The sequence below is a fragment of the Leucopleurus acutus genome (assembly GCF_964270905.1).
Source record: "Leucopleurus acutus genome assembly, chromosome: 6".
In the NCBI taxonomy this organism is placed as follows: Eukaryota; Metazoa; Chordata; class Mammalia; order Artiodactyla; family Delphinidae; genus Leucopleurus; species Leucopleurus acutus.
Window position 1 is genome coordinate 67,670,842 of NC_139149.1, and position 15,177 is coordinate 67,686,018.

Below are 15,177 nucleotides of genomic sequence, written 5' to 3' on the forward strand. Positions count from 1 at the left end.
AAAAGTGCCAGTTTAAACTAATCATTTCTTGAGGTATATGTCAGAAGAAAAGGGGTTTTTGGCAAAGCAGATCTTTTTCTGACATTGAGAGTACAGAAAATAACTGGCTTCCTTCTAGAGATGTTCTAATCAAATATATTTCTTGAAAAATTAAAAATATACTCAATATGAATATAGTATTCATTCATATAATACCATAGCCTCACTGACATCTATATTGTATAAAACTTACAAATCACATGCATACTTCATTTAAAATCATACCCCGTTTTCTTTAAAAAAGATTTTGAGAAGCTTGTCAAATCAATTACTATGAACACCAGCTTTCTGTTTCTGGGGATTGTTGAATCAGTTTGTGTCTTATGTAGACATTTGCCTCCGGTCTTCCCTGTATCTTGCCTTTTAAGCAATCTCCTAAATATCCAAGAGATTGGATTTGTGTGGGAAAGGGCTAATATTAGACAATCCAAGGTTGTCTAATATTAATTAAAATAACATACGTACCATTACACTCTGAGAATATTTCATACTTGATATAACTCAGCGGTACACAGGTTTACCCCACTACCTGAAGGATCGCTTTTATACCACTCTGCTTTTCTTCAAGACCTACATTATTAGTATTATACATGTTTTCGATAACCAAAAGAAATCCAAAGAGGATTTTCGCTTCTACGAAAATAGGCGAAAAGCGAAATCAGAGTTCAACGTTTGTTTTGCAGAGTACCATCACAGCAGCAGCGTGCACCCTGAGCAGAGAATGACACCAAGCTCCTTCCCTAGGAACTACACTCAGCATCTCAGCATCAAGCCTCCATGGCTTTGAACTGTGTTTGAGCATCTGTGTTTTATCTCGATTTATTTTGTGCATCCCTTAGCAAAATGTGTCCTAAGATATCACAAAAGCCTAAGAGAGCTCATAGGGGTGTTACGCTTATCATAAAAATGGATGTAATTAAGCACGTCAATCGTAGTGCATGAAATAAAATTTTTTATGCATTATTTGGTATGATTTAATAGGTTATTTTGGGTGTCTGGGAATGCTAAAAAATGTTCTTATATAAATTGATGGTAATTGCTTCTTTACTTTAGATCATTTCAGCTTATGAAGACTTTCATAGGAACACTCTACTTTCTAATAGTGGGGGAAACAAGTATACATTTCAAACTGGATTACTCTGAGAATCTTTGCAGGTACAAATGAGTTGAGCAGAAGATGTTATTAAAACATTTCCCAGAACAACCAAACATTAAATGAAAAATCTTATCTGCTTTTCTACATCATCACAGAAGTTAGGTGGAAAAAAAAAAAACTTCTGTTTTTGTCACAAATTGTAATTGGAAAAGACTGTGTTCATAAAGATTTTCTGTCCACTCTGAGATGGGATTCTTGCATAAAGATTTGCTGTCCACTCTGAGATGGGATTCTTGTATAAAGATTTGCTGTCCACTCTGAGATGGGATTCTTCTAGAATTAAGATAAACCTGAAACATCTCAATCACAACCTTACACACAGGGTGGCCCTTCCTGGAATTTCTCTGGGGAACTCATATTTTCTGTTTGTGCCCCAGGGTTGTAAGAAACTATTTGAGACAGTACAAGCATGAAGGAGTGAGGGGGAGATAGACCAAAGCACCAACAGAAGGTCAGTGTTGGGTTGGAAGAAGCCCCTAATCTAAGAACAATGAATCAGAATTCTCACTGGTCCCCAGGGGTCAGAATTAAGGCGGTGGCAGCAGCTGGCTGGAATCTACCTGGTAATCTTCCACTAGCTATGCCTGAGTACCCTTTAAAAGGTTACACGTGTTTTAAAGTAAAGTGCTTCATTGTAATAGGAGTGTAGTCTTTTCCTGTCTTCTTCGATCATTTAAAATAGTCTCTCAATAAGGTAGTACACAAAATGCTTTTCCTGATATCTGTAATACGGATGAAAGGGTTTAGGAGTCTACCAAAATTCTGATGACTATCAAATTGTGTCTGACATCAATTATATAACCACAAGTCACCGATCTTAGGTGACTCACCAAACCCTGCTTCGAAAAATTCTGTATCTAAAATCTTGCAACTATCTGGCATTTGATGACAGATTTTAAAGAATTAAACTACAGTTGGGCTATTAGCTGGAGAGTTATTTGTTGCCTATTTTGTTTTCTTCAAAATGTGTTGTCTATTCAAGTTTCTTTTTTGAAAAACATCTAAAACAGTAAGACTGGAAAGGACTTGGAAAGAACTTGTTCCTTCAAGTCTTATCTCATTGACAAGTATTACCATAACCTACTTCATACTTTGCCTGATCACATTTTGTAGTACTTAATACCATTTATATTTTGAACGTTTCTTCTGAGTAAAAGACGTGAGGTTCCTTAAAGTCTAAGGAGCTTCATTTACTGCCCTGTTAATTCCCTCTCTTTCTCTCACCTTCCTTTCATGCTGTTTTAATTATGTAACTGTAAAAGTAAGGCTATATTCCATTTGTCATCCATGGCTTAGAGAATGAATAAGGCTACCAAGAAAATAACAGCTATTTTTCAAGGAAATTCCAAGAAAACAAAGATTCTCCTGATTTTTTCCGATTATTATTGTAGCGCCTATGCATTATATTGCATATATCAGCAAGTATATTGAAAGGCCCTTTGTGTACCTGCAGTCTTTCCTGTAATATTGTTGTTATAGGTAACTATAAGAGTGTTATGTAATTTTTTTTGCATTTAATAGGTGAGGTAAATTCAATATTTTTATGAAAATAATGATCTCATCCAAAGAAGACTGTCCTTAATTAAAAGATAAAACATGTTTTTTAAAAAACTATTCTATTTCAATCTCTCTAATTTAAGGGAGAGTGAAAACAATCTTTTTATGTGTGAAAATTAAGAACTTTTACAGAAAGTATTACTTTAAAAATTCTCTCTGTTATTCTGGAAGCTACTTTTTTATTATAAACTGAATACCTGCCTGTTGTATAAAATAGAATAACATAAAGAGTCAAGATGTGACATATAATCCTACCTCCCAGAGATAATCCCTAGCAACAACTCAGAACAGATTCTTCCAAACATTTTTCTCGCATCATGTACAAAAATATAAACGTCGACCAGAGCGCTTACATGTATCCTCCCTGTGGCTTTGGTTTCTTCACAGTGTGGTGGCTGGTGTCTAGGTGGAAGCATTCCCAGATGGAGGCACAAGACAGTAAGTGTTGCAAGAGAACTAAGCAGAATTAGTACAGCCTTTTATGATCTCGACTGTGCAGTCATGTATCATCATGTCCTCTGTATTCTATTGGTTACAGACTCCAGACTGTAAGAAATAACGTTTTTTGTTTATAAGACACCCAGTCTCTGGTATTTTGTTAGAGCAGCCTGAATGGACTAAGGCAAGTGACAATTTTAAAAATGACCGTTGGTACTCATCAGACAAAAACTTTAAAACAGTTATAAGTACTATGTATTTATGGAATTTGCAGCCAATTAAGACAGCAAGAAATATCAATAGCTTCAGATGGCATCTCTGTATATCACAGAGTACAACAACTGTTGTTTATATGAATGCTAAAAAGGAAAAAGGACAACTTATGTTTGATATATACTCCTTTAAAAGGCATGAAAATATGGAATACATTTTTAAGTGCCCCTTAAAATATTCAAATAAAAGCAAGATGTAGTGCTTAAAAGCATGAGCTATAGACCAGGGAAAATTCAAGTATATTGCAACACCTTGTTTCCTGACAATATGACAGATGAAGCCTAAGTGGAGTTATTTGGAAGCTACTACATCCCCAACATCTTGCTTGTTCTGTTTATATTAAGATAGGATACAAAAGGATTTACTGTCTAGGAGGGGACGCCAAAGGAACACAAAGGAAATTTGTAGAGAATAACATAAAACTACATGTAATTAAATACCAGGAGAGGAAAAAAAGGAGTGACTCCTCCTGTCTGGAGAATTTGAGGGTGCCTTTTCAAGGAGGTGGAGTTGGAGTATGAATCAATTTGGATAAAAGGAGAGCTTCCCAGGAAGGCAGAGGAGGCCACAGAAAGGCTAGCTGTGGGGTAAAGTGTAGCCAAATGGGGGTCTTGAGGAGCTGTGGAAAATAGGGTCAGATAGATATTATAGAGTAAAATTAGGAAGGCCTAATGGCCTATTGTCCTGATGTTTTACCTTCTCTACTCATAGTATCACTTATCTTGAAGAGAAACTGTAATTATCGCTTATTCTAGAAAGCTTTTTAAATCTTTAATGATAGCACCCATTATATTAAGAAAAAGGAAAGCTGCCTTCTTTCAAGTCAGCTTCGTGACATAACATCGAACTCTAGATTCTCAATTCTATGTTGATTTATAATTTGAAATATAAGATCATGATTATTTGTACCCTGTAATCATGCTATCTCTTTTCCTTTTATTCATATGTCATGTCATCTGAAGGGCTTTCACCATGGGACTCTTGAGGTTAGAACATCTAACCACTGTAGAGATTCTGGTGCCTTGCATGGACTTCTCTCTGGGCCCTTATATGATAGTAGCCATCGTGATTAAAGCCCAGGCTTGATGCAAAATTGCCTGCATTTGAATGCCGGCTCTGCCACATGTTACCTGGATGACGCTGGGCAAATTACCTAAATTCTCTGATTCTCAGTTTCTTCATTTCAAATTAAGGATGGCAGTAGTACCTACCTCAAAGGGTTGTTATGAATACTGTATTCAATAAGTTAATGCAGATAAAGCACTTAGAATTGTGCCTGGCACATAGTGTCATGTAAGGGTTAATTATTACGATTATCTCTAACAGGGAGAAAAAATATACACCTAATATTTACCATAATTATACTCCCCGTTTAAAAATGTTTAGATTATTTCAAATTCAAGTTACATTCTAAGCGATTCTCAGAATAACAATTTAGCTTTAAAAGAACCTCAGATGCCTTTAACACAATCTCTCCTCCAATGCCATAGCAAAAGGCCTGGCATGGAGTAGGTTGTAGTATCTTCTCAACAAACACTTGATGTGTGAATGAGTGGCACTGAAAATGCTAAACAGTTAAAAGACAGACCGGTAGTTATTGCACTAAGTAGAGGTATTCTGGGTGCTTTGGGAACACAGAAGAGGTGGCTCTAAACCCAACGTGGGTGGGAGGAGATCTATGAAAGCTACCCAGAGGCAGTGATACTCAGCTGAGGCCTGAAGTATGCACAGGAGCTGGCCTGATGAAGAAAGGGTCTAGACAGTCAATACTATTTACGACATTATTTCTCGCCAAACTATTCAAAACAGAGAATTAGTTAATGAGAATCATTTTATTGATGTTTATACCATAATGCATATGTGGTATTTCACTTTGTCACCTATTGTTCTAACTGGTATCCAATTATTCTAAATAGGTAGAGATTCCTTGTAAGCCAGATTAAAACTGTATTTTCAGCCCTTTGAAAAACCTAGGAATCTTTTACTTAGTGGTATGATGTGCTGGCCTTGTAATGAGCTCTTTTAAAAAATTCATTTTAAATAAATTCATTTTAATTCATCTAAACGTCACAAGAAGGAAATTCTCTTACTGCCCACCTTGATAAACTAAGTAGCAGAGCCAGGATTCGAACGCAAGGCTTGAAAGTGCATGCTCTTAATTACTACACTAAGTGAAGTTTTGGATTAATTGCTCACTAGAAGCGATCTTGTTTTCCTTACATGTAATTTGAAGAAATATTTAGAGAAATAACTCCTTTAATGATATCAATTCAGATTTTCATTCTGAGAACTTTTGTAAACTGTTACACACAGTGTAATTTATGTTTCCTCTTGACACTACAAAGATGAACCCAGCACAAGATTTCTTTCTGGTCAGCACTGTTCTCCAACTGAAAGTGCTTTCACATCCACATTTTCATTTGCTTTTTCCCCAGAGGGTATAGAAAACTATTTGAATAATGCATATTACTTTCTATACTCTTTCAACAGAACGTTGCATACTTAAATCATTAAAATGGAGTCTTGGGTATGGACTCAAAATTAAAAAAAATAAAATAAAGAGAACTTTATTTGTAAATACCTGGAACAGTAGTCAATGTCTAAATGTATTAGCTAAATCCAAAAATATATTAAAAAGTCTAAGAGGGGGAAGATGGCGGAAGAGTAAGACGCGGAGATCACCTTCCTCCCCACAGATACATCAGAAATACATCTACACGTGGAACAACTCCTACGGAGCACCTACTAAACGCTGGCAGAAGACCTCAGACCTCCCAAAAGGCAAGAAACTCCCCACATACCTGGGTAGGGCCAAAGAAAAAAGAATAAACAGAGACAAAAGGATAGCGACGGGACCTGCACCAGTGGGAGGGAGCTGTGAAGGAGGAAAGGTTCCAACACGCTAGGAAGCCCCTTCGCGGGCGGAGACTGTGGGTGGCGGAGGGGGAAAGCTTCGAAGCCGCGGAGGAGAGCGCAGCCACAGGGGTGCGGGGGGCAAAGCGGAGAGATTCCCGCACAGAGGATCAGGGCCGACCAGCGCTCACCAGCCCGAGACGCTTGTCTGCTACCCGCTGGGCAGGCAGGGGCTGAGAGCTGAGGCTCGGGGCTTTGGTGGCTGGAGCACAGGGAGAGGACTGGGGTTGGTGGCGTGACCACAGCCTAGGGGGTTAGTGCACCACGGCTGGCCGGGAGGGAGTCCGGGGAAAAGTCTGGACCTGCCGCAGAGGCAAGAGACTTTTTCTTCCCTCTTTGTTTCCTGGTGCGCGAGGAGAGAGGATTAAGAGCGCTGCTTAAAGGAGCTCCAGAGACGGGCGCGAGCCGCGGTTAACAGCGCGGACCCCAGAGACGGGCATGGGACGCTAAGGCTGCTGCTGCCGCCACCAAGAAGCCTGTGTGCGAGCACAGGTCACTATCGACACCTACCTTCCATGGAGCCTGTGCAGACCGTCACTGCCAGAGTCCCGTGATCCAGGGACAACTTCCCTGGGAAAACACATGGCGCGCCTCAGGCTGGTGTAATGTCACGCTGGCCTCTGCCGCCGCAGGCTCGCCCGCACTCCGTGCCCCTCCCTCCCCCGGCCTGAGTGAGCCAGAGCCCCCGAATCAGCGGCTCCTTTAACCCCGTCCTGTCTGAGCGAAGAACAGACGCCCTCCGGCGATCTACACGCAGAGGCGGGGCCAAATCCAAAGCTGAACCCCGGAAGCTGTGTGAACAGAGAAAGGGAAATCCCTCCCAGCAGCCTCAGAAGCAGCGGATTAAAGCTCCACAATTAACTTGATGTACCCTGCATCTGTGGAATACATGAATAGACAAGGAATCGTCCCAAATTGAGGAGGTGGACTTTCAGAGCAAGATTTATTATTTTTTCCCCTTTTCCTCTTTTTGTGAGTGTGTATGTGTATGCTTCTGTGTGAGATTTTGTCTGTATAGCTTTGCTTCTACCATTTGTCTTAGGGTTCTATCCGTCAGGTTTTTTTTTTAACTTAAAAAAATTTTTTTCTTAATATTTTTTATTTTACTAACTTTTTTATTTTATCTTACTTTATTTGATTTTTTCCTCTTTCTTTCTTTCTTTCTACTTTTTCTCCCTTTTATTCTGAGCCGTGTGGATGAAAGGCTCTTGGTGCAGCAGCCAGGAGTCAGTGCTGTGCCTCTGAGGTGGGAGAGCCAACTTCAGGACACTGGTCCACAAGAGACCTCCCAGCTCCACGTAATATCAAATGGCGAAAATCTCCCAGAGATCTTCATCTCACCACCAGCACCCAGCTTCACTCAACGACTAGCAAGCTACAGTGCTGGACACCCTATGCCAAACAACTAACAAGACAGGAACACAACCCCACCCATTAGCAGAGAGGCTGCCTAAAATCATAATAAGTCCACAGACACCCCAAAACACACCACCAGACGTGGACCTGCCCACCAGAAAGACAAGATCCAGCCTCATCCACCAGAACACAGGCACTAGTCCCCTCCACCAGGAAGCCTACACAACCCACTGAGCCAACTTTAGCCACTGGGGACAGACACCAAAAACAATGGGAACTACGAACCTGCAGCCTGCAAAAAGGAGACCCCAAACACAGTAAGATAAGCAAAATGAGAAGACAGAAAAACACACAGCAGATGAAGGAGCAAGATAAAAACCCACCAGACCTAACAAATGAAGAGGAAATAGGCAGTCTACCTGAAAAAGAATTCAGAATAATGATAGTAAAGATGATCCAAAATTTTGGAAATAGACTAGAGAAAATGCAAGAAACATTTAACAAGGACCTAGAAGAACTAAAGAGGAAACAAGCAACGATGAACAACACAATAAATGAAATTAAAAATACTCTAGAAGGGATCAATAGCAGAATAACTGAGGCAGAAGAATGGATAAGTGACCTGGAAGATAAAATAGTGGAAATAACTACTGCAGAGCAGAATAAAGAAAAAAGAATGAAAAGAACTGAGGGCACTCTCAGAGACCTCTGGGACAACATTAAATGCACCAACATTCGAATCATAGGGGTTCCAGAAGAAGAAGAGAAAAAGAAAGGGACTGAGAAAATATTTGAAGAGATTATAGTTGAAAACTTCCCTAATATGGGAAAGGAAATAGTTAATCAAGTCCAGGAAGCACAGAGAGTCCCATACAGGGTAAATCCAAGGTGTAACACGCCAAGACACATATTAATTAAACTGTCAAAAATTAAATACAAAGAAAACATATTAAAAGCAGCAAGGAAAAAATAACACACAAGGGAATCCCCATAAGGTTAACAGCTGATCTTTCAGCAGAAACTCTGCAAGCCAGAAGGGACTGGCAGGACATATTTAAAGTGATGAAGGAGAAAAACCTACAACCAAGATTACTCTACCCAGCAAGGATCTCATTCAGATTTGATGGAGAAATTAAAACCTTTACAGACAAGCAAAAGCTGAGAGAGTTCAGCACCACCAAACCAGTTTTACAACAAATGCTAAAGGATCTTCTCTAGGCAAGAAACACAAGAGAAGGAAAAGACCTACAATAACAAACCCAAAACAATTAAGAAAATGGAATAGGAACATACATATCAAGAATTACCTTCAATGTAAATGGATTAAATGCTCCCACCAAAAGACACAGACTGGCTGAATGGATACAAAAATAAGACCCATATATATGCTGTCTACAAGAGACCCACTTTAGACCTAGAGACACATACAGACTGAAAGCGAGGGGATGGAAAAAGATATTCCATGCAAATGGAAATCAAAAGAAAGCTGGAGTAGCAATTCTCATATCAGACAAAATAGACTTTAAAATAAAGACTATTAGAAGAGACAAAGAAGGACACTACATAATGATCAAGGGATCAATCCAAGAAGATATAACAATTGTAAATATTTATGCACCCAACATAGGAGCACCTCAATACATAAGGCAAATACTAACAGCCATAAAAGGGGAAATCGGGGATTCCCTGGTGGCGCAGTGGTTGAAAGTCTGCCTGCTGATGCAGGGGACACGGGTTCATGCCCTGGTCCGGGAAGATGCCACATGCCGCGGAGCAGTTGGGCCCATGAGCCATGGCCGCTGAGCCTGCGTGTCCAGAGCCTGTGCTCTGCAACAGGAGAGGCCACAACGTGAGAGGCCCCCATACCACAAAAAAAAGGGGAAATCGAGAGTAACACATTCATAGTAGTGGACTTTAACATCCCACTTTCACCAATGGACAGATCATCCAAAATGAAAATAAATAAGGAAACACAAGCTTTAAATGATACATTAAACAAGGTAGACTTAATTGATATTTATAGGACATTCCATCCAAAAACAACAGAATACACTGTTTTCTCAAGTGCTCATGGAACATTCTCCAGGATGGATCATATCTTGGGTCACAAATCAAGCCTTGGTAAATTTAAGAAAATTGAAATTGTATCAAGTATCTTTTCTGACCACAACACTATGAGACTAGATATCAATTACAGGAAAATATCTGTAAAAAATACAAACACATGGAGGCTAAACAATACACTACTTGATAACGAAGTGATCACTGAAGAAACCAAAGAGGAAATGAAAAAAATACCTAGAAACAAATCAAAATGGAGACACAACAACCCAAAACCTATGGGATGCAGCATAAGCAGTTCTAAGAGGGAAGTTTATAGCAATACAATCCTACCTTAAGAAACAGGAAACATCTCGAATAAACAACCTAACCTTGCATCTAAAGCAATTAGAAAAAGAAGAACAAAAAAACCCCAAAGTTAGCCGAAGGAAAGAAATCATAAAGATCAGATCAGAAATAAATGAAAAAGAAATGAAGGAAACGATAGCAAAGATCAATAAAACTAAAAGCTGGTTCTCTGAGAAAATAAACGAAATCGATAAACCACTAGCCAGACTCATCAAGAAAAAAAGGGAGAAGACTCAAATCAATTGAATTAGAAATGAAAAAGGAGAAGTAACAACTGACACTGCAGAAATACAAAAGATCATGAGAGATTACTACAAGCAACTCCATGCCAATAAAATGGAAAACCTGGAAGAAATGGACAAATTTTAGAAATGCACAACATGCCAAGACTGAATCAGGAAGAAATAGAAAATATGAACAGACCAATCACAAGCACTGAAATTGAAACTGTGATTAAAAATCTTCCAACAAACAAAAGCCCAGGAGCAGATGGCTTCACAGGCGAATTCTATCAAACATTTAGAGAAGAGCTAACACCTATCCTTCTCAAACTCTTCCAAAATATAGCAGAGGGAGGAACACTCCCAAACTCATTCTACGAGGCCACCATCAACCTGATACCAACACCAGACAAGGATGTCACAAAGAAAGAAAACTACAGGCCAATATCACTGATGAACATAGATGCAAAAATCTTCAACAAAATACTAGCAAACAGAATCCAACAGCACATTAAAAGTAGCATACACCATGATCAAGGGGGTTTATTCCAGGAATGCAAGGATTCTTCAATATACGAAATCAATCAATGTGATACACCATATTAACAAACTGAAGGAGAAAAACCATATGGTCCTCTCAATAGATGCAGAGAAAGCTTTCGACAAAATTCAACACCCATTTATGATAAAAACCCTGCAGAAAGTAGGCATAGAGGGAACTTTCCTCAACATAATAAAGGCCATATATGACAAACCCACAGCCAACATCGTCCTCAATGGTGAAAAACTGAAAGCATTTCCACTAAGATCAGGAACAAGACAAGGTTGCCCACTCTCACCACTCTTATTCAACATAGTTGTGGAAATTTTAGCCACAGCAATCAGAGAAGAAAAGGAAATAAAAGGAATCCAAATCAGAAAAGAAGAAGTAAAGCTGTCACTGTTTGCAGATGACATGATACTATACATAGAGAATCCTAAATCTACTAGAGCTAATCAAAGAATTTGGTAAAGTAGCAGGACACAAAATTAATGCACAGAAATCTCTGGCATACCTATACACTAATGATGAAAAATCTGAAAGTGGAATCAAGAAAACACTCCCATTTACCATTGCAACAAAAAGAATAAAATATCTAGGAATAAACCTACCTAAGGAGACAAAAGACATATATGCAGAAAATTATAAGACACTGATGAAAGAAATTAAAGATGATACAAATAGATGGAGCGATATACTGTGTTCTTGGATTGGAAGAATCAACATTGTGAAAATGACTCTACTACCCAAAGCAATCTACAGATTCAGTGCAATCCCTATCAAACTACCAATGGCATTTTTCACAGAACTAGAACAAAAAATTTCACAATTTGTATGGAAACACAAAAGATCCCAAATAGCCAAAGCAATCTTGAGAACGAGAAACAGAGCTGGAGGAATCAGGCTCCCTGACTTCAGACTATACTACAAAGCTACAGTAATCAAGACAGTATGGTACTGGCACAAAAACAGAAATATAGATCAATGGAACAGCACAGAAGTCCCAGAGATAAACCCACGCACATATGTTCACCTTATCTTTGATAAAAGAGGCAGGAATGTACAGTGGAGAAAGGACAGCCTTTTCAATAATTGGTGCTGGGAAAACTGGACAGGTACATGAAGAAATATGAGAGTAGAACACTCCCTAACACCATACACAAAAGTAAACTCATAATGGATTAAAGACCTAAATGTAAGGCCAGAAACTACCAAACTCTTAGAGGAAAACATAGGCAGAACACTCTATGACATAAATCACAGCAAGATCCTTTTTGACCCACCTCCTAGAGAAATGGAAATAAAAACAAAAATAAACAAATGGGACCCTAATGAAACTTCAAAGTTTTTGCACAGCAAAGGAAACCATAAACAAGACCAAAAGACAACCCTCAGAATGGGAGAAAATATTTGCAAATAAAGCAACTGACAAAGGATTAATCTCCAAAATTTACAAGCAGCTCATGCAGCTCAATAACAAATAAACAACCCAATCCAAAAATGGGCAGAAGACCTAAATAGACATTTCTCCAAAGACGATATACAGAGTGCCAACAAACATATGAAAGAATGCTCAACATCATTAATCATTAAAGAAATGCAACTCAAAACTATAATGAGATATCATCTCACACCGGTCAGAATGGCCATCATCAAAAAATCTAGCAACTATAAATGCTGGAGAGGGTGTGGAGAAAAGCGAACCTTCTTGCACTGCTGGTGGGAATGTGAATTGGTACAGCGACTATGGAGAACAGTATGGAGGTTCCTTAAAAAACTAAAAATAGAACTACCATATGACCCAGCAATCCCACTACTGGGCATATATACCCTGAGGAAACCATAATTCAAAAAGAGTCATGTACCAAAATGTTCATTGCAGCTCTATTTACAATAGCCAGAAGATGGAAACAACCTAAGTGTCCATCATTGGATGAATGGATAAAGAAGATGTGGCACATATATACAATGGAATAATACTCAGCCATAAAAAGAAAGGAAATTGAGTTATTTGTAGTGAGGTGGATGGACCTAGAGTCTGTCATACAGAATGAAGTAAGTCAGAAAGAGAAAGACAAATACCATATGCTAACACACATATATGGAATCTACGAAAAAAAAATGTCATGAAGAACCTAGGGGTAAGACAGGAATAAAGATGCAGACCTACTAAAGAATGGACTTGAGGATATGGGGAGGGGAAAGGGTAAGCTGGGACAAAGAGAGAGAGTGGCATGGACATATATACACTACTAAACATAAAATAGATAGCTAGTGGGAAGCAGCCGCATAGCACAGGGAGATCAACTCAGTGCTATGTGACCACCTAGAGGGGTGGGATAGGGAGGGTGGGAGGGAGGGAGACTCAAGAGGGAAGAGATATGGGAACATATGTATATGTATAACTGATTCAGTTTGTTATAAAGCAGAAACTAACACACCATTGTAAAGCAATTATACTCCAATAAAGATGTAAAAAAAAAAGAAAGAAAGAAAAAGACAAATACCGTGCACTAACACATATATATGGAATCTAAGGAAAAAAAATGTCATGAAGAGCCTAGGAGTAAGACAGGAATAAAGAGACAGACCTACTAGAGAATGGACTTGAGGATATGGGGAGGGGCAAGGGTAAGCTGTGACAAAGTGAGAGAGTGGCATGGACATATATACACTACCAAACGTAAAATAGACAGCTAGTGGGAAGCAGCCGCATAGCACAGGGAGATCAGGTCTGTGCTTTGTGACCGCCTGGAGGGGTGGGATAGGGAGGGTGGGAGGGAGGGTGACGCAAGAGGGAAGAGATATGGGAACATATGTATATGTATAACTGATTCAGTTTGTTATAAAGCAGAAACTAACACACCATTGTAAAGCAATTATACTCCAATAAAGATGTAAGAAAAATAAATAAAAAATTTGAAACATAAAAAAAAATACAGTTGCATACTCTAGGCATTGAGTAAGGTTCTGCCCACACACACACATACAGGGGAATGAATATGTAAAGAAAAAAAAATGTATATATATGTCTAGCATTCATCAAACACTATCTTTCAAATAAAGAAGTAGAGAAGTTCTTTCTCCTATTAAAGCAGCTTCATTTTCAGCCTTCCTTTGCAAAAGGAGTTGAATGCATGAAGCCATCTGGCTGTGCTATTGCCTCTCCTTAGATATTAACAGATGTGAAGAGCAGGCCAGTGGCCCCCTCTACCTTCACCACTAGCCAATATAATCATCATCCTCTATCATTCTGAAGATTTCCCCTTTTACACTTTTTTCCCCTAAGACCTTTGGTTACATATATCCCCACTATTGGCAACAAATCACAATGCTGGATCCCATTAGGTTTCCACTAATGTCTTCTAGTCACTTCTGTATTCTTCCATATCAGAGGATATAACTGGCTCCACCAGGAAATAAAAGAGGTCAGTGCAGCAGCCATGACTTTCAAGCCATTTGCTAAATTTAGCTGTCCAATACTTTCCACTCTAATGAAAACTGTGGACTACAATTATAGAATGCTGGAACAGAACAGGAGCTTAAAGGTCACTAAGTCCAATCTCCTTGTTTGTCTGAGGAAAGTATGGCGGCCTAGATATAGCCTCTGATTTGCTTGAGGCCACAGAGCTTGTTAGTGGTAGGGATAGAAGCTGAACTGAGATCTGCTCAGTCCTGAGTGCAATGTTGTCCTCACTCCACCACAGACGCTCTGCATTCCATGATCAGTCTTACCTAACCAGATCTCACAGCATAAATATAGCTGATACTATTGGTTGTGGCTTACCCTCCATGGCAATTCATCAATTTGGTAGCTGGATGTGAAATAACAAAGGTGTCTGACGGACAAGTTCTCCAAGAGAAATGAAATGATCCTATACCCAAACCCTGCCCCCAACTCTAAAAACTTACTGCTTTATGTTCATCAATAATGAATGGCCCATCCCTGCAATACTCAGAGGGAGCTTACATTGCACTTTTGAGCAGCCGGTTAGTAATGTACAGTGGATAGAGCCTTTCTTTCAAATCCCGGGGCAGCAGGTCCTTCAAGGCTAGCATTGCATTTTCAATTAGCTGCTGAGTGAATGCTTGGCATGTGTATATTACTGAAGAGGCACACAATTAGCTTACAGTTCGTTTCTGCATTGTGCTGAGAGGATCTAAGGGATTGGTGGGGGAACAGGCAAGCCAGGCATCACTGTGGATGTTGAAGAAGGGAGTTACTCAGACCTCGGCATCTTCACTTGCTTTCTCTAGAATTACAGCTATTTATT

General features: G+C 39.2%; 1 long non-coding RNA gene across 1 annotated transcript in view; it reads right to left on the bottom strand.

Annotated features, from left to right (window-relative positions):
- Window positions 1-15,177, bottom strand: part of LOC309963243 — a 244,831-nt gene that overhangs the window by 108,907 nt on the left and 120,747 nt on the right. The window lies entirely within an intron of this gene.